At 42.8% G+C, this 18,542-nt stretch overlaps 1 long non-coding RNA gene across 1 annotated transcript in view; it reads right to left on the bottom strand.

Moving 5' to 3' along the window:
• LOC113956284 overlaps window positions 1-18,542 on the bottom strand; it is a 41,654-nt gene that overhangs the window by 17,702 nt on the left and 5,410 nt on the right. The window contains exons 2-3 of the long non-coding RNA XR_003530795.1: window positions 8,894-9,055; window positions 4,427-4,576 (exon numbers count right to left, since the gene is read on the bottom strand). This is a non-coding gene — a long non-coding RNA (uncharacterized LOC113956284). The remainder of the gene's footprint in view (window positions 1-4,426; window positions 4,577-8,893; window positions 9,056-18,542) is intronic.

The following is an 18,542-nucleotide window of genomic DNA, read 5'->3' as shown; positions in this document are numbered from 1 at the left end:
TTAGAAACATTTTAAGGGAACCTATGAGATTCCAGCTCTCCTGTGTGAGCCCACAACCTCTGGAACACATCTCCCATGGAGTCAGGCTGGGAGAGCTGCAGATGTTCAGCCTGGAGAAGAGAAGGCTCTGAGGAGAACTTAGAGCCCCTTCCAGGGCCCAAAGGGGCTCCCAGAGGGCTGGAGAGGGACTTGGGACAAGGGCCCGAGGTGACAGGACAATGGGAATGGCTTCCCACTGACAGAGGGCAGGGTTAGATGGGATACTGGGAAGAAATTCTTGGCTGTGAGGGTGGTGAGGCCCTGGCACAGGTTGCCCAGAGAAGCTGTGGCTGCCCTTGGATCCTTGGAAGTGTCCAAGGCCAGGTTGGACAGGTTTTGGAGCAACGTGGGCTAGTGGAAGGTGTCCCTGCCCATGGCAGGGGTTGGAACTTGATGATCTTTAAAGTTCCCTCCAATCCAAATTATTCTAGGAGTCTCTGATTCTTTTGGCCCTTCAGAGCCATTCTTTCCAGCATAAGTTTGATCATTTATCTTTAAAGATGTTGAAAAGAACCCCCACACCCAAAAAACACCAGAGGGGTGAATCCATTTGCGATGCTATACCATGGAATTGTGGAATGGTTGGGGTTGGAAAGTACCTTGAAGACCATCTCATTCCAACCTCCTCCATGGGCAGAGACACCTTCCACTATCCCAGGTTGCTCCAAGCCCCATCCAACCTGGCCTGGAACACTTCCAGGAATCCAGGGGCAGCCACAGCTTCTCTGGGCAACCTGTTCAGGGCCTCACCACCCTCACAATAAGGAATTCCTTCCCAATGTCCCATCTAACCCTGCCTTCTGTCAGTTTGAAGACATTCCCTCTTGCACTGTCACTCCATGCCCTTGTCAAAAGTCCCTCTTCAGCTCTCCTGTGCATATCCATTTTTTTTTTAAATAAAAGTAGGACCAAAGGAGTTTGTTTCAAAAGGAAAACTTTGGTTCTGTCCTCACGGAATCCTTGGAGCAGCCAGCCAGCTGTGTGGGCCAGCTCTGAAGATTAATTGTCTCATTGCCTGCTCTTGTTTCCTCTGTTCATAGCAATATGAAAATGTCCAACCTGGAAAACAGGATTTTACTCTGTTTTCTAAATAGCTTGGAATAATCCAAAAATGTGAAGGTGTCCAGCCTCGATAAAGCAGTCTAATTAACACTGTTGTTGTTGGTATCCTCACAGCTATTGCTACTTCCAGTGAATAAACTCCCCCCCTCCAGTAGTTCCCACAGTTCTGAATGTCGCTGAATAAATTATTTTCATACTGCTTGTGTTCCTCAAAGGAAAATTAAAGTCTTGTCTCCTGAGTCGCTAGACAGCTGCCCAAACGCCTCCTTGGCATGAAAATGCCAAGAGACAGGAATATTCCAGCAAAATGCTTTAGCTCAGACAGGGAGCTATGGAAAAAGCTGTCCCAAATATTACAAATGCGCAGCACTCGGCCTCTTACGTCAATGCAAAGAGTAATGTTTCGGCTGCCCCAGCAAGTAGGAAATGATGCAGGTATTAAACATTATTACGAGAACAGAGACACATTAGTTACTGCTTATGCAGTGGGACTGTGAATGGAGCTTTTTGTTGGGAAGGATTTTCATGGGGAAAGTTAATACACTTTGTCCAGACCATGAGATGGTACAAATCAGAGTAGTTCCATCTAAATCAATGGATCAGTGTTGATTTACAGCAGCTGAGGATCAACCCCCTCTTTCCTTGGCCTGCTGAGGATTGTATAACATGCACTGCCTAGAAACGCCGATGACAAATTTGAAACTGTGTAGGGATACGCTGAACCTAAAGCCTGATTCAAACCCAAACTGGCTGCTCTCCTTCTAAATCACTGAGAGCTGCTGTCTTAAACACGACTGTCAAAGGAGCATTTTCAAACATGGATCAGGATCTGGTGGCTGCACCCTCCGGTCGGTGCCACGCACGCCGCATTCCACACAAACTCCAGCCCGCTAGTGCCGATTCATAAATGATGTGTTGGTTTAATCTATTTTTCACAGGGGGTGTTTCAGAGCAGGAAAATTAGAAACAGGTAGAAGGGACTATTATTACTGTCTCATAGTGTGCTCTTGTACATGAGGATTGGATTAAGATAACATCTGGTCCATATTTCTTGAACTATTTCCCTTTTATCACAAGAAAATCGGCAACCCATCTCACAACTGCTCCTAATTTAGATCTAAATATCACTGATGAAACATTGTACAACATGCTGTTATCTATTAAAATGATTTCCCTGAAGGAACAGTGGATACTTTTATATTTTCCAGTGAAGCCAACCATATTCCCCCTTAGCACTAACTAGTTACCTTATAATCATATACTCAGATGGTAAAAGCAAAATCACTTTGGAAAAAAACAAATGAGTCCCCACCAAACCTTCAGCTGGTGTGAGTTAATGCCTGTTCACTGATTTCAGGTCCCTTTACACTGTCCTCCTCGTGATAATGGTTTTGGTTCACACGTGGTCCAGACCTGCAAGGTGCTGAGGATCTTCTGCACTCCTTGGTTTTAAGAGGAACTGGTTAAATCATAGAATTACAGAACCATGGGATGGTTTGGGTTGGAAGGGACCTTAAAGATCATACAGTTTCAACCCCTCTGCTGTGGTTAGAGATGCCACTCACTTGATCAGGGTGCTCAGGGCCCCATCCAACCTGGCCTTGAGCACTTCCAGGAATGGGGCAGCCACAACCAAAGACAAGTCCAGGCTCAAATACATAATTTAGCAGAGTTTTTAAGGGTCTGCTTTTACACACATTTACAGAGGAATAATGAACAGCCCTGAGGTTTATCTGGAGAAGCAGAAAGGCAGAGCACAGCACACTGTCATCCCTCCCATTTGGTTCAAACAGAGAAATTGTCCGTGGAATGCAGTAATCTTTTTTTCAGCACTTTGCAAAGTTCAAGTCCCCAGAAAGCAGCCTATTGAGTTCAGCAAATAAAAACTTCTGTTTTCTTCACGAGTCTACAATTCATTTTCATGCACAGTAAATCAGAAAAGGGGGGGGGGGGGGGAAAAAAGCATTTTACAATCTCAAACTATTTTGCATACCTTCGGCGCACATCAGTTTTCCCCATTTCCATCGTATCATTACCACTTAAAACAGGGGAATTAGATAAGCATTCATTCCCTGGATTAACTGCTTTAATTTAAAAGTAATTTCTACCATCTGGAATTACTATTAAACGTTGTTTGGAGGAGGGGGGGGGGGAAAAAAAGGAATCTGAAACTGTAGAAAAGATCATCACAATTTCTTTCAAAGAATAACCAATCTGAAGGAGGGAGAAGCATACAAGGAATGTGATTGATTGTCCACCGGTTAACTTGGATATTTTGGAGGGAATTCGGAGAATAAAAAGTCTCTATGAGTTATCAGTGGTCAGACTGGAGCCATTCAGTTTTCACCTGCTTGTGTTTGTTGTCTGGCAACCAGTCAAGGGTGCTATTAGCAGAATTAAGCTCCACAAGGAAAGATTACCCTGTAGGAGGTAAGATAAAGCCTGGAAAGTGTGGCTTGTTATCAGTATCACAATAAGGACCAGGTCAGAAAGGAATCAGTGTGGGTTTCATTTCAAACAGGTAATCTCTGCTGAAATAATAGAGTAATTGTTGCTTTGAAATCTTTCTGTGCTGCAGCACACTGCAGCTCAATTTGATACAGATTCTGGATTTAATGGAGAACTCCAACAAGCCTGAAACACACACACAGGGAAAGCAAAGAAAAGAACAGGGCACCAGTGGAAAATGTCTTTATCCTGTAATTCCAGGTCAATATAGTGAAACATAAAATATTATTCAGGGCAGTTTTATACCCTGATTTATGTCTGCCCTCCTTCTCAGGCTGCTTTCTATCTGTCTAAAAAGTTTTGGTCTATAAATGTGCAGTAACGTAATACAAAATATTGCAAGAGTAATAACATATGCAATTACAGCACATCTCACAAATCCTGAACACAAGCAATGAATCAAAGCTTTCCAAGGCTATTCCTTGAAATACAACTTTTTCTAGGTTCCATTCAAAGGCCTGAAAGCAGTCACTGGGATAAGCTGCAAGAGGGAGATGCACATTGCAGATGAGGGACAGCATTTTATGTTTTTCTGGCAAAATGCCCAAATGTTTGTCTTGAAAAGTAATTGTGGAGTGGGCTTCTCCTTTTTTTTTCTTTATAAAGGTAGTGCACCTTTCTCTCAGTTGTCTCCTCTGGAAATGTGCGTTAACTGTTGGGAGATGAAGCTGCAGTTTGGTTTTTTGCTCTCTGCAGAAAGTGTCAACCAGCAAAATAGTTGAACTTCTAATTTTCATAACACAAAGGATGAGCTGGTAAACACTACCAAAGTACATAGAAAATACAGGAAAGAATTATCTTATCTATAGTCTCTTACCTTAGAGCAATCTTTGTTTTCCAAGCCTTGGAGGCATTTAAAGAAGGCTCCACTGACTCTGTCAGTCTTACACATAGTACTTTTCCAGCATGGCACAAGGAGAGAAGCTGCTCAAGGCTGCAACATCTTCTTCTGGAGCCTTTCTGGGTTCTGGTTGTGAAGCAGAAAGCAACAGATTACAGTTCCATATGGAGGCAGTTCCCTGATGCTTCCTCAGTTACCACAGGGTTACCTGGATCCAGATAGGAGATAATTTACACTTCAGAGTTTTGAAAAGCTGTCCAAGGAGCCCTGAGCTTGTACAGTTTTTATATAATAAATCTGGCAAAACCATGGAAGATTCAGAAAATAATTTATGCACCAACATTTCTAGAAACTTGGGAACTCTGAGTAATTACACAAGGATCAGCACGGCATTGATTTCAAGCAAGACTGTTATAAAGAGATGCACTCTCTTCCAAAGCCAAAGGCTCACAACCCAGGTAGTTATCAATCCTCTTGATTAAATGGAGCACAAGTCTTAAATTCTTAAAATTATTTCATGATTTGACAACCAGAGAGGTTGTAGCTGCCCCATCCCTGGAAGTGTTCAAGGCCAGGTTGGACAGGGATTGGAGCAACCTGGGATAGTGGAAGGTGTCCCTGCCCATGGCAGGGGGTGGGAACAAGATGATCTTTAAGTCTCTTCCAACCCAAACCATTCTGTGATTCTATGGTTATAAATTTGGTTGGTTAGAAGTGGTGGAGCTGACAGAATAAATCCAAAAAATCCCCAGGGTACACTTCACAGAACGTCAATTTTAAAATAGTTCTTTTAAAAAGCTGATTGAGTACCCAAGTTATGGCTTGAAGACGGACAAGAAACCACTCCATATGGAAAATAAAATCCAAAAGTGCCAAGAAAATAGTATGGGAGCTCCAAAAAGCACAGCACTGGCAGTAGCACAGGGGTCTTACTATGGGCAGTGCCATCCCAGAGCTCAGAGGAAGAAGCAGCATTGCTGCTGGTAAAGACTGGAGATGGCACAAAGCTGGGTGAAGGGAAAAATAACAACAAGGATATGTCAATCCATGAATTTGATCTGGATTATTTGGTAGGTGGAGCTCATTTGTCTATTTATACACCTTGTAATACACCCAATTGCAAGGCAATGGCATCACGAGGTCAGTGATGCCTGGCTTGGCATTAAGGGCTGATTGGTTCTGCTTGGAATATATTTGCTACAATTTTGCCTTCTGAGCACTTGCATTCAAGTCACTCCAGTCAATCCAAACCTTTCCCAGTGGAAATGTTTGCACTCTATACACTGGAACACTAATTAGTTCTGAAACCAGGGAGGAGAAAGGAACCAGCCTTGAAGGAAACTCACTGTCCCAGCCTTTTAAAGTTGATTACCAGAACAATTCCTTGCTGTATCTTGTATTTTGCTAACCTCTTCCAATTACCTCTTCTGCTTCTGTGATACCTTAAGGGCAAAGAAATCGCCCCACAGACAAAAAAAAAATAAAAATATGGAAAGCTCCTCATTTGTAATAAAACATAGACTCAGATTCCCAAATGAGCTCCACAGAAGCAGCCTCCAGGCTCTCCTGACTCCACTGGAGCCACTGGGGAGCACAAGGCCTTGCCTACAGAAGGATCCTGGAAGATTTGAGCATATGAGCTGAGGGGGCTGATCCTGCTGACACTTCATACCAGGCAGAGAGCCAGGTGCACAGAGATAATCAAACCAAATCCTAATTAAGTGTCTGAATTCCCAGGGAAACCCAGGCATAGTGAGATGCCTAAATATGATTGTGGATATCAATCCAGCCTCTTATCACTGCAGAGACACTGCTGATTACCAGGGCACATGATAGTATTTCTGATTTCATTCTAATTTATCTCTTTTTCTTGAATTTGAGAGAAGTTAACTCTGAGGATGATTGCATTACTATTAAATGCATTTTCTCAAAGGAAAAAAATAATTTTTATACCTAAATATGAACCTGGGCTTGGGCAACACGGGGAGAAAATTAGCACATCACTTGAAAAGTTTTAGAGAATATATACTATAAAGCTTTATAAAAGAGCAGGAAGATCTTAACACTATTTATATAGTCTGAAGCATAATGACTTAAATGCTTTTTGCCACGTGGCCATTGAAGTTAGCTGATAAAAATACTCGGTGAATAAACCAAAATAAAAACATTCTGATCTCACCCAAAAGGTATGCTCAGCTTCTCACAGGAAATAAGAAGCCTGCACCTATTAGATCATATCTTTGCTACCCACTCAGAGCAACTGATTGATATAACAGACATGTTGAATCAAGATGTTAGATCATTCTTTTCCTTCTCTACACACTCACTCGCAGCCAACAGATTTTTCTTTCCCCCCAGAATATCTGTGATTCCTTAGATTCTTTGAGGCTATTCCCTTAATAATTGGAGGAGCTGGATGAGTAAAAAGCTCCACACAGTGCTGGGTCAGAGGGATACAGGGACTGTCTGTGCTGCTGCAATCAAACCAGCCCAGCTTGAGAAAGTATAAACACAGGGGTGGGCAGAAGAGCCAAAAGTAGGGGCCAGGAGGGAAAACAGCCTTGTCATTGTTATTTCTTCAACAGATCAGGGCCTGGTCCAGGTCCTTCTGAAGGCAGTGGCACAATTCGTATCAAGGTCAACAGAAGTGATCTTTAAAAGAGTGTTTTCTTGCCAGTCGTCCGAGTCACAGACTGGGCTCTATAGATTTCCATGGCAAAGAAAGCAATCCTTCCCCAACTCCACAGTTCTTCAGGGAAGCAGACCCTCTTCAAAAGAGCAGCATCTTCAGGAGGTGAGGTCCCCCCTAGCATAAACATTCCTCCTGTCCCCAGTCACCTTCCTTCTCTTTGTATATTAGGGTTACAGCTGGGATTCTCAGTTGTGGGACACATCTTTAAATACAGTAGCTACTCTTCTCCATTTTTCTGTTTATATGAGCTCTTGCTCTTCCTACTCATATCTGGAGATGAGTAAAGGGAATCTGCAGAACAATGACTAGAAAGGTACTTATCTTTGCAGTTTATCAGATGAAAACAGCCCCACCACACAGGGTGTGCAAGCTGTGAGGAGATGCTCACAAGTCACAAGGTGTCTTCATGTTTTGTTGGTGCATCCTCTCATTTTGAGCATCCTGGTTCTCTCCCTCGCTGTGCCCAAGCACAGCTCCAAGGAGAGGCAGCTCCAAGCTCTTTGCACCTGACTGGTGTGAGCCAAAGCCATGTGGGCAGAGAGCTGCAGCTGTTGCTGAGGTGTAACTCGGAGCACATGGATGGTTTTGAGCTCATGTTGGTAGCACAGCTGTGAAATGGGCATTTCACACCAAAAAAACCTAAAAGGTAAACCCTTACTTACATATTATTAAATTACTTGGGACACAACCAAATGGGAGTTTCAGGTCTTTCACAATACAGAATTGTTTCCTGTTGCTTGTGTTCCTTTGCATCTTAAGGGGAGAAATGAGATTTCATTGAACACCAAGTATAATGGGAATGACACATTTGAGGAAAGAAGTGCCCACATCATTAGCACCAGGAAATGTGGTAGATTAAGAATGTAGGAAGAAATTTCTTAATAGTGTAAAAGAAAGGGTTTATTAGTTTGGATTATCCCAAGGGGTGATTGTTTCTCACAAGACTGCAGCAAATTCTTTTCGTCTTTCAACTCCCACTCCACCATACCTTTGGGAAACAACTACTTTTCTTCTAGTTACTGTCTCCTACCTCTAAAAATTCTTACCCTTAAACTGAGGAGCTTGCTCTTCTCCTAAAAGCAAAGAACTGCGTAGGGATTTCTTCAGAATAAATCCTATGTTTTTTAGGACATAGTATGGATAAAAATGAATGAAATAAATAAAACAGCAGGAAGAAAGGCAATGCTGTTTTCTATGAATATTTACTGGCTGCATATTCAGCATTTATTATCAATAACATTTATCCTTGCCAGATTCCTGACATCAGGCCATGTACTGCCCTTCTTATTGCACCTTAGTGCACCAGGTGTTAAACAAATGGCACTCACCTGAGTGTGTGCTTCAATTTACAATTTAAACTGGATTTGTGTGGATGAAGAGATGGATGGATACGTGAATTGTGGGCAAAGCTGTGAGAATTCACTGTAATTCTGAAGAACTGGATGTCAAAGATATTTTTTTTTAAAGTTAGAAAAACAATATTTGATCCACAGATGATTTTTGTCCACAGAGTCACGCTCAAGCTAAAAATACTTTGCTCCAAGTATTTGTTTTCTACCACTGGCAGCGTGAAGAGCCCAGATCTACAGACTCTGGGCAGATCTTATAAACCAAACCATTCTGAGAAAACAAATCTTAAAAACAATATAAGCAATACAGCTGTTTAGCAGCTCCCCAGGGCTTCCTGGTGCTCACTGCCAGCTCTCAGCTCTCTCTGCTTTGAGCAGGGAGGGCCAGTTTCTTTAGATTACCTTATAGAGTATGTAGGTCTCTCTCTGCCCTCCATGCTGTCACCCTGGATGGCTCTGACAAGTCTCCCTCCTGCTGCCACATTCTTGTTCTCAGGAAGATCTGTTAACATTTTTGTCTCCTTTTGATCTCTGGACCTTTCTCCCGACACTTTTCACAGCCTCCTGAAAATGGGATTCTTGAAGTCAATAATTTGCTTATTGTCTCTAGTGTAAATTTAAATGTTTTTCATCTTGGAAACTATTTCCTCATGTGCGGTTTTTTCTCAGGTTTCCTAGTGGATTCAAGTGATCTGGGATTTAATAATCATTCTACCACCTGAATTGAACACTAACACCTGCCCACTGCCCAGGAACTATCAGTATTCTGGGATTTATATCTCATAACTCCTTTCCTTTATACTATTTGAGGAGTTTAAGTATATGGAGGTGCTACAGTTGACAGTGGATTTTACATATGAAGCCACACTTAAGGATGTGATAGTAAAGGGCAGGGAGTCCCACTGGGCATGGAAAGATCCCTTCCTTCAGACTCTGATGCAGGACAGAAGCCTAAACAAACCATCAAGCACAGTAAGAAAATACTTCTCAACCTATTATGTTCCCCCCCCAGCACCACCACCCCTCCAATCAGTTAAAACAGCACAGCTTTCTGTACCACAAAAGACACCCCATCCCTTTCAAACCATGGGAATGCTGCTGCCTCCCTCCACGTGAAATGCAGCCTTAAGGGATGAATTCTGTTCTCATCCTGAATAAAAATAATAATTTAAAAAAAAAGTTTCCAAAACTGCACAGCTCTCCCTTAGCCCAGAATCCCTCTTTTAAAGCCTTCTTACCAGTGTTCAGCCACAGGGGGTAGAGAATGTCTCAGCTCTGGGGACATGAGACCCCACGTGGCACCTGCTGTCACCTCCACCCCTACGTGGCATCGAGGGAAGACTGAAGAAATAAGGAAGAGATAAGATGGACTGAATCTCCAGCTGGTAAGAACAGGAACAATCAGTGTGAGAAGCTCTGGATATTCAGGCATTGTCCTCACCAAGTATCTGCAGGAGAACCAGCCAGCATGTTCCTCCACAGTTGTGTGATGGTTACCACCTGTCTCACACCATTTTTATGGTTTAACTCGTTTTAAAACAAGAAAAAACAGTGTTATTCTACCCAAAAGGCAGAATTCTGGTTCACAAGACAGGTGGTGTTGGTTTTTTTTCTTCTGACTATGGTAACACCAGACACAGAGAGCACTTTCCATGGTTCTACGTGGATTTTCTGTTCCAGAAGCCTAAGAGAGCTCCAGGCAACAACCAGGAGTTAAAACCTGGATACAGATTTTACACAGGTGGCACAACCACAGCAGAACTGCATCTTCCTTATTGCTGGCCTACATGAAAACCCACTGCTGAGATTTTTTTTTTCTCTGCAGAAAGACTGAAAAGGGGGGAAAAAATCTACAGCTCAAAGACTTGGAAAAAAATAAACTGTGATTAGAAAAACCAAAATACCAAAAGAACTGAAAATATCTGCTATTACTCATTGGACCTCTCCCTCAGAAGGAAAGAAAAATGGTCTGGTTACCTCAGACACACGTGAAATCAGCTGGTCATGGGACCTTTGAGATGTCATGAGCTATGCAGGTCAGGTGGGACCAGGTCACTGTCTCAGGCAGCACCCTCTGAAGTGCTGCAAGTGATCCTGCTGAGCCAGGAAGCTGCATCCCACTTCCTAAATCATTGCAGAGGAGATGACCCAAAATGGGATTGATGGCAGTACCTGCCAGGGATGATATCTTACATATGACATATAAAATTCAGGTACTTGACACTTCGGGTCATTAAAATGAGAATGTGTGTTTCAGGTGAAAAAGAACATTTGCAGCGTTCCAGGCAAATTCCAACACATTCAGGTAGTGCCAGTGGGACATGCACAGCTCTGGGAGCTTCACCTTCAGTTGTTTTGAGGCTCATGATAAAAAAACCCCTGCCAGAAGAACTTCCAAAGAAGCTGTACCTTCACAAGGCTTCCATTTCCAAATCCAAACACAGGCATAACATGAGGTGAGGCTCACAGGCTGTGAGTATTGTGCTGGGATCGTAGAATCAGAGAATCGTGGAATGGTTTGGGTTGGAAGGGACTGTAAAGACCATCTAGTTCCAACCTCATGTCCATGGGCAGAGACAACTTCCACTAGACCAGGTTACTGTATCCTTGGCCTTTTGGAAAGCAAGAGACAACCTTCTGAGGCAAGTTCTGATGGAAGAAAAGAATCCTTCATGTTGCAGTATTCCTTAATGTGTTCCCTGGCACTCTCCTAACCCTGGATGTGATTCACTCAGCCTGCAGGAATGTTTTTGCTCCATCTGACCAAATAGAAAGTATACTTTTCTTCCAGATTTATGAGTTGATTCAGCTTTTACTGTGCAGTCAGGCAAGCAGGAGAGGCGCTGCACCAGAGGAGAGTGATCCACATCATTGGGAAGAAGGGTGAGGAAGAGGAGTGAGAATGTCCCTGTCACCTGTCACGAGCTGTTGGACTGGCTCAGTTTTACCAAGCAAGTTCCCTCTGGTCTCTCTGAAGAGAGAGAAGATGGCTCAGTGCACTGATGACCTGAAGAACCACCCAGAGGAACCCCTCTTCCTTGGAACAGAGACCAAGTCTAGTACAACAATAATCCTGACTTAAGATTGTTCTTAAATCCTTCGCCTAATAAGGACAGAATTAAAGCATCTGCATTAGATGAGGTAAATCTGGGCCGTGGTATCTGTGCCTTGATTCATTCTTGCCAGAAGGTCAGTTTAGCTGGACCCAGAGGGAGGGCTGCTTTATACATCTCACTCCAAACAAAAATCCTGCTTTTCCCTTGAATACTTGCTTTTTTGCTTTTCTGACCAGGCACACCTGTTTTCTCTACTAACTCGAATCCTTGCAGCCACGTGTGCCCAGGGGATGGGGGGGAGTGTAATAAATAGCAGAAGCAAATAATTTCCCCAGCAAAGAGCATTCCATGCTTTCTGTATGCAAATTCTGCATAAAAATTCTACATATATGGTGCAGAGCTGCTCTGAACCGAACTCTAAAAATGTTTAATGCAAACACAGCTGTTATCAAGTGTTGTTCTTTCCAAGACTCCATTCAGTTTGATGGTTATCACTATGCCAACGGCATTCCCAGTACAAATCCCTCTTTCTGAGACTTCAAAAACTGCTTTACACACAGGAGAAGATCATTTCACCCTGAAACTCGGTTCTCTGGGTCCCTCCTAAATGTGTGATTCTCCCTTCTAACAGTACTGAGTGACCCCACATCAAGTCTAACTGATGCCTCATAACATACTGAATCATAACAAATACTGACATTTAACTAATTTAGGTTTGGAAGAATAATTTTAATGTAAGGACATATTTTATAACACCCCTGTTCAGCAAAATATTGTAGTGCCTTTGAGTACAGAGTGAAACCTCACTGGTGTCAAAAGAGATATGATATATATGTTTAAACCACAATATCTCGTAAAATTCACTGAGGTGTTTTGAATTGTCATAACATGTTATTTAAATATCAGGTTTTGAGAGCTGAGGTGGATCAGACAATTCTGAAAAATGTTACTGTATTATTTTAGTTGACTGGTTAGTTTGCTAGTTCTATTAGCTCTCAGGAAAGAGGGATTTTTTCATCCAGCTACAGAAGAGTTTTTTTAAGGATCAAAAGTCCTTTAAATCTATAATTCGACACAACTCAAGGGGACAGCACTCCTCTTCCTTCAGGGGGGTTGATCACAGGATCTAGCTGTGCATTGTGTCCTTGAGAAAACATCTAAAATAACTCAGCAGCTGGCACTTTCCAATGTCCCAGAGACAGGAAGGTCAGCACCCCAGCTGAGGACCATTTAACCCAAATCAGGACCTGACCTGTTGATTACAGAATGTGGTTTAATATTAAATGCGTGCATGTGATTTAAAAAATCAGAGCTGGAACGTTCTTACCCATTTCACCGAATGCCTACTAGGGAGTTTTATTGCTCCTTTGCACCCCTGTTCCTCCAGCCTCATGGAATCAATTCCCACGTGGGAAGCAGGGATGGCAGCTTTGTCCGGGCTGCCGCTCCTCATCCCTTTCAGATGGGTGGATCTTTCAGGATCATCCTTCCCAGCACACCAACCAGCACTGCAGAGCTAATGAGGTGGAGCAGGTCATCTGCACACAAACAGGGAACGGGAACAGACCTCCTTCCCCTCAGAAGCAAAGGCAAGCACGTGCTGCAATGTTTATTAGTTAAATACAGCATTAGCAGCATTTCAAAAAGTCACAAGAACGTGTCAGCATTGCTGTTGTAAAGCCCAACCTTACAGTGCAAACTCCATTTTTAGAGTGAATTAAACACTCCCTACATCACTTCAAACCACTCAGGACAACCTCTTGCTCCAGCTCCTCCTCTGCCCCTCATTAGCTCACCAAGCAGCAGCATCAGAGGCAAGTGGGGGGTCACTGATGAGTTGTAATTAGTGATAGTCTGTCACTGGGAAAAGCAGGGTCTCTAATTAACGCAGGGCAGTTCCTTTCCTCTCTGAATGCTTCCTTTGCTGGAGCACAAGGTGGAGCTATGGAAAGGAAAGTCCAATAAAAAGCCTGATGGATATTTGCATCTCTGTGACTGGCAGTAATTGAAATGGGTTTGGCTCCTTCTGGGCACAAACAGAGTTTTGAGACAAGCAGGAAGCAAAGGGATATGGGCCTGTCCACCAGAAACCAAGGTATCAATCCCTGACTCCTAATGGTGAACAGAGAGTGATACAACCAAACAGTGACAACTAAGGAGCCCTGGTGTGACCTGGTAGTTCTGTCACACAGTTCTGTGATGCCCCTGCCATTGGCATCACATTTGGAGGCTGTGTAAAGCCTGCCCTCAGGGTCTTCTGGGGTTTGTGTAATTGCTTTTAGGGTTCTTGAGTAGTTTGCTACTCAAGAGGTACAGGGAGGTGCTGTAGGTTCTGACTGTGATTTCCTAAGCTTGTTTGTAACTCTTTGCAAGGGGATGGTACTGAGGGAACATAAACTGTGAAAAGCAAGTGACTGGCAGTGGAATTTATGAGAATATTCCCAGAGCTGAGCTTGGAGGCTTTGCTTTGCAGTGCAGTTTCCCATCAGGAACACAGATGGACCGAGGGTCATCACCTTATACCACTGCACTGGATGTGCCAGATTTCTGTCCCTCCCTCAAAGGAGATGTGTTTTTGCCTTTATGGAGCACAAGATTTTAGTTCAGGTGGAGGAGAAAGTTTGTCCCTGAGAGAAACATAGGTAGGTTCAAATCACTCCACAGGGACTCCCACACACTGTCCCAGGGGAATCACATAAAAAGCAGAGACAAGGAAACAAAAGATGACTGAAAACATGTCACAGCAAGGAGGAAGCCCCAAATCTTTATCACTGGCTGTATTTAATTGCACCTGACATTGTAGACATATGAAGAGATTGCCTTGCAAGAATAAGCTGGAGGAACTTCAGGGGTCAAAGACACAACCCTTGCCTTGCCAAAGGCTATAGATAGTCCTGGCTGAGAACCCTGTGAAGGAAAGGGATTAAGATGATCTGCAAGAGAGAAAAGACAGACAGGAGGAAAAACAGTAGTTTTCCAGGAGTAAAGGCAACATATTGTTACAATGAACATGGAAGATTCCAAAGTTCAGGAAGGACTCACAGAAGCATTAGGGTTGGAAAAGACCTCTAAGACCTCATCAAGTCCAGCTGTACTTGTTTGAGTACAATCCACATTGACATCCATGACATTACACCAGGCACCATCCCAGAGCTTCTGACAGACTGCAGAAAAGGGCTTTTGAATTAACTTCTCAAAAAACTTTCCAAGCAAGACAAAGAACAGTAAGTGGAAGTTTAGCTCATTAAGTAAGCAGTGAAGGAGGGAAAATCTGGTTCTGTTGAGCTCTGGAAGAATTTTTACAGAGAACACGGTTTTTAGTCTCACACAGAGGGTTAACAGGCTCTGGGAAGATGGGCTGAGAATCTCTCACCAAACTGTGTAAAGGGAGGTTGAAAATGGGATAAACATGAAACTGTATAATGGGGAGGAGCAGAACTACCTACTTCAACAGAAGGGCACAATTTTAAGTCAGCTCAGCTGTATCACATAACTTTATCCTCAGATTTCCTAAAAGGGGAGGAGGAAAACCAGAATTTTAGGTGGTGTGGATTAGTCTAGAGATTTCTGCCTAAATTACAAAAGGAACCTCATGTGATTGCAACTTAACCATAACAAGAAGTTAGGGTTAAGTCAATGGTTTCACCTTCTCCAGGCTGTCTCACTGCAGCTCTGGTTTAGAGAGATTAAAACTGTTTGGACACATGCTCTGATTTAATCACACGCTGATTTTTGACAAGCTGGGAAGAAGGAATTTTCACATTTTGTTAGTGAAGAATAGCTGAGGATAAAATAATATCCTAAACTGGCACAAAGAGACCTAGAAGACAATGTCTAAAGGCCCTTTAAGGTGTGGTTTGAGGGAGACTAAGCTTAAAAACCTCTCTGTTGTAATAGCAGGAGAAGTAGTAAAAAAGAAGTGTAAGAAACCTCCTTTTCTTTCCTTCTCTCCCTGAACAAGGAACGATTATACAGTTGAAACCTGGGGATAAGTCAATTAAACTGAATGTTGAAAGCAGTGGTTACATCTCCTTCTCTAAAGAAAGGAGAAAACAGAGGGTATTTGGGGTTTTTTTGTGGACACTGACCTGTTAGGTTGTCAGAGATTGTACAGGAACACAAAGCCTGAATGCTTCCAGAGGTCTAAGTGAGCAGTAACGTGCATCCAGGTGGGAGAAAACCTGTTTTTAAGTCTCAGTCTGTAATGGATAGAGAGCAAAACTTTATTACCATGGATGGGTGACTTGGCCATTTTAACATATACTGAAACATAACAGGTAGGTTTTGCCAGCAGGATGGGAGAGTGACTTGGAAAGCAGTGAGGATTCAAGAGGTGATGGACACACACAAATCTCTCAGATGCTGTGGCAAAAAGTGGTTCATTTGATAAAAGATGTCTGTGAACAGAGATGCAACACTCTCTCTGCACACAGACATCTGTTAGAGCAGCTGCTTTATGCCCATGCTTTGAAGGAGGTTTGGATATTCCAAGTATTCAAAGAAGGGTTACAAAAATAATTCAGATATTGAAAAGGAAAGCTTATATAGTATGAGGCTTAATAAGTTCAGTCTGTTGAGCTTTAACACGTGGAGATGTGACCTGAGAACCAGGAACTTCCTGATCTAACAGAAGTATAGCAAAATCCTATGGCTGCATGGAGTGGAGACAGGTGAATTCAACTCTAAAACAAAAGCCATTTCTTTCTAATAGCCATTATTAAATATTGGAATATCTTAGTACAGACTTTGGCTGACTTTCTTCTTCTGAGCCTTTAAGCAAGACTTTAAGATACCCTTCTAATTTAGCACTTTAATGCAGCTTCCAGAAAACACTGCATGGTCTATGGAAACAGGGGTTGGAAAGAGATGATCAGTGGGGTGGTCCCTCCTGCCTGCAGAGCCCATGTACAGGTAGCAGGTACTCCTTTGATAAAATAAACAAAGACCTGCTTTAAAAGCCAGAGTGTAAACTGATCTGACTGATGTGGTCTGATGCAACAGACTCAGCTTTATTGGATTAACCAGCAAACTTTATCAGCTTCCCAAGAGTCCCATGAAAACACTGAGTGCCCACCCTTTCCAGACTGTTGCTTAAAAAAAAGGACTTGAATATAAGCAACGGCAAAAAAAGTGGATCAAGAGAGCAGGCTGTTAATCTTTCTGCACAACAGCTAAAATCCCTGGTCTGTGGATGTACATTCACAGGTATGAAGTCAACATGAATCCGTTTGTAAAACTCTGCTGCTCCCTGTGTAGAAGAACAACTGTGGAATCAGAGAATTCCAGAATGGTTTGGGTTGAGAGGGACTTTAAAGATTACCTAATTCCAACCCCTGCCATGGGCAGGGACCCTGCCAACCCCTTGAGCTAAGCAGAAAGGAGCAAAAGTAAAATGTGAATAAAACTTGCCTGTGCTACAATAACCAATCATTTACATCACTTTGAACCTGTGAATAACAGACAATTTGTAAGGAGTCAGGAGCACAACAAAAAAAGACCCTATTTGCCATGGTCTTAAACTCACTGTGCAAGAGTCCACACCTCTTCTGGGGGACTTTTCAGAGTCTGTGAGCTGAAATGTTTGGAACCCTCCAGCATCCATTTTCAGGAGGCAACAAATTCGTTTGGATGCCTTAATTTTTAACACCATTCTTGTGATTTCTTTTTTTTTAGGAGACAGATCAGTAGAAATATTCAAAGTGTCCTGAAAACTACACTTCTCTGAAGAAGCTTAAACACAAGAGAATTTTAAAAATTAAAAAAAAAAAAAAGTTACTTTTTTGTCCCAGCTACTTGTCTGTTTGTTCTTCTTTTCCTTTTCTTCCTTTGTTTTTTCTAAGACCTGTGAATAAATCAGAAATGTTGTCACATTGTATTTGACAAGCAAGTTCTCTAAGAATGAAGAATGACCCCACAAAGCAAGGTGCAAAATCCCTAACAAGTGGCTCTCCTTAGGGCTGGGCCATGTGCACTCTCAGCCATTCTCCCAGGAGGCAGGATTGAAGATTCCTGCATGCACAACACACCATGTGGGCTCCCAGCCTGAAGAACAGCTCCCGAAAGTAGATTTTGATGGGTCAAAGCCATTTTATTGAATTAGCCCTTTATTGTTTACATTAAATCCAAGTGAGCTCAGAAATACTGACTTATCCTCCTGAAAGGCTGGATTATACCGCGTGGCTCGGATGCAAAAAAAGATTAGGGCTTTTATACTAATTACTTCCAGCATGAGGAGTGCATGGACAAGAAGAGAGCTGACTTTGGAGACACTCTGCTGGGCACTTCAGAAATATTTGTCAGATTTTTTTTGGTCAGATTTGTCTTCTTTTCTTGCCAGACTGCTGCTCCATAACGGAGCTTGGAGTGCCACGCTGTCATTAAACCCTGCACAGGAGAAGTGCCATGTGTGGGACAGAGGGTGGGAACAGCCCTTTCCACTTGTTTCTGCTTGTTTTATCCACTCTCCCCATGTCACTGGTGCTGTGAAGTTCAGTGTAGCATCACTTTCTCCCACTCTGCATCTCTTGTAGCATCACTTCTTCCCATGCCACATCACTCTTGGAGAAAGTAAGAGACTCGAAAGAGATTATCTCATTATTACTAAGTGAGTTTTCACTCATTTATACTTAATCAGCCAAGTAATCCAGCAGAATGCAAAGTTTCCCAGGCTACAAAACCCGAGGTGTTTTCAGCAGTCTGAAAAATCAGAGTGGGATGTGGATGTGAATATTTTGGGAACTGGACACATCAGATCAGTGTCATTGCTGTAAATCTCCAGTGCTGCCATCAGACAGGAAGGACACATAGACACAACATGGGTAAGACTCTCTCACATGTGTGTCCTTCCCTAAATGAACCCTCTTATTTCTCACAATCAAACAGGCACCTGTCCGTGCACAACAGACATTCAGCTTTTGTGGCCGACGACGGGGAACTGTTCACAGGGAAATCAGAACTATCAGGGAATTCAGTAATTTGTATGGGCAAAACAGATG

Source organism: Corapipo altera, unplaced genomic scaffold (genome assembly GCF_003945725.1).
Source record: "Corapipo altera isolate COAL_440 unplaced genomic scaffold, ASM394572v1 169, whole genome shotgun sequence".
Lineage (NCBI taxonomy): Eukaryota > Metazoa > Chordata > Aves > Passeriformes > Pipridae > Corapipo > Corapipo altera.
The sequence above is the reverse complement of the archived record's forward strand: the minus strand, read 5'-3'. Positions and strand labels throughout refer to the sequence as shown.